The following is a 2,396-nucleotide window of genomic DNA, read 5'->3' on the forward strand; positions in this document are numbered from 1 at the left end:
CTAGCTAGACTATCTGTCCAATCTGAGCCTGCTGTTGCATGAATAAAACAATCATTGAACGTGCACATGTTCCACGAAAACAAGTTCCTTCATGGCTCTGCTTAGCGCCGCTCAAGACAATTGTGATTGGTTTAATATAGTTTCAAATAGTTTTTAAAGTTTGACCACTTCTACCAGTATTTAATGCTAGTATATTCTGAATACTGCCTTAGATTGTCTTTTCTCCACATCCAAACACACTTTATCTCATCTTTCTCATGTGTAGAGCAAGAAGTGTAAAAGTGTTCTGTGTCAGTATATCAATATTTCGACAGTGCATCTTGGAAAATGTCAAAAAAGGGCTTCTCATTTCAAAGATCTGACACCATGAAGCGGATTCTTAACCCTTTTGATATTGACTGTTCGTAATCTTTAATCCAGCACATTTCTTTCTCTATAAAACCTACCATGCCGCTGACTGTTGTGGTAATATGGGTTGAAATATTGACCTGAGATGCGTTGAATGTGACATGACTAAGAGAAGATTCTTCATATCAGCTGTGGTTAGCCGTCAAGATTGATTCCTCTAAGACGCCAAGGATTTTTTAGTCATTTATTGAGTTTATCTAAAACCTCTGATCTAAGGATTAGATCAGCTGCAGCATGTTTTAATCTCAACACGCCAAATCGGATCTAAGTAGAGCTGAACAGCATCATGGGAGAACTTGACTAACATGTGTTTAAAAGTTTTGTTCCACACTAAAAAACAACAATAATTAACAGCAAAGTACAGGATGTAATTTATGTCCAAAGTTAACAAACTAATGTACAGACTCCTCTTTTATGAATCCATCATGAATCATTGCTCACACAATATGAAAGCTTTTTGCAGTAAATGTCATTCCAGGAAATGTCACCAATAATTTCATACTCTTTACAGATGGAGATGACCCAAAGTTATCTTGCTGGAAATAACGTGTTTGGCCAATTCTACATTGCACTCGCTGAAACATAAATTATGTTTTCTCCCTGTCGCTGAGTGTATGTCTGTCATAAACAACCAAACGGAGAAAACGAGGTTTGAATTATTTAAATGTGCGTACGTCTCCAGTAGGGATGGAGGAGAGGGAGAGACAGGTAAAGGAAATCCAACAAGTCCTCTGCAATTTATGCCTCAAGGCTGAGTGTTCTTTAATGGAGGGTCTGCAGGGGGCTCGATCGGATCTAAAGGACAGAAAGAGGAGGAAAGGCTTCAGCGGTGGAGATAAGAGAGAGTAGGAGTTGTAGGAGAAGTTAACATTTATACCTTTTATCAAAATGTGGCCTGTGTGCAGATGTCCTTTGAGAATACAGCGAAATATGATTATGTGCTCCGTATTTGTGCCTGGTCACTTAGGCATTCTTGTCATCTGCATTGTAAGAGGATCCAATTTGCATTGGACAATAAAAAGCAGGCAGAAGACTCCATCAACGAAAACATTTAGGGTCATTTGAGGTGACACTGAGGCACTGAAGTTCCTTCAAACCTCACGTCTTCCCACATTACTGCACTGTATTGACGATGTCTGTATTGACGACTTTTCATTGCCAGGAATGCTCCGGTGCCGTCGATGTAAGATGTCCCTCGTTTCGAATGTCCTTCACCTTTCTCTTTCTTTGCGTTGTAATTTTAAACCCTGGTGGATTTCTGAGGACTGTGGTTACCTGGTCCTCAGATCTCTGCAGGGTAAATCCAGACAGCTAGCTAGACTATCTGTCCAATCTGAGGACTACGGTTACCTGGTCCTCAGGTCTCTGCAGGGTAAATCCAGACAGCTAGCTAGACTATCTGTCCAATCTGAGTTTTCTGTTGCACAGCTGAAACAACTTTTGAACGAGGATGTTCCACCAAAACAAAAACAAAATTCCTTCCTGAGTCTATTTTCCAGTTGCACCAAGGCTCCGTCTGGCGCTTATGTTTTGTTTTTTTCAAACAGCGTTTTTTAGTTATACAAAAAGACAACACAATGGTTTTGGCAAATGCAAATATGTCAACTTTCTCATCACTGACACCAAGTGCTTTAATAAATTTTCTAACGGGGGGGCGGGGCATCCAGAAAAATGTCATACAGACACTCAAGGGTGCCTGTGTGGTGTAAAAATACAGAGGGCCGTGACAAAGCAACAGTATTTGAGGCATAAGGGACTGAAAACGGGCTGAACACTGAAGTCTGCATTCAATTATTTTAAGAAATAAAAACAACATTGCTGCTTACATAAAGTGTTTTTCCACACTAGATGAGTGCCAGTTAGTCATGGTGGAAACACTCCTGCTCCTAGCTGTGAAGGACTCTGATTCAGTCAAGTATCCTCCATTTCCCTGCACCAGTTCACTGAGAAAAATCCCTGTGATTCGGCCCACACACACACACACACAC

Source organism: Etheostoma spectabile, unplaced genomic scaffold (genome assembly GCF_008692095.1).
Source record: "Etheostoma spectabile isolate EspeVRDwgs_2016 unplaced genomic scaffold, UIUC_Espe_1.0 scaffold172, whole genome shotgun sequence".
In the NCBI taxonomy this organism is placed as follows: domain Eukaryota; kingdom Metazoa; phylum Chordata; class Actinopteri; order Perciformes; family Percidae; genus Etheostoma; species Etheostoma spectabile.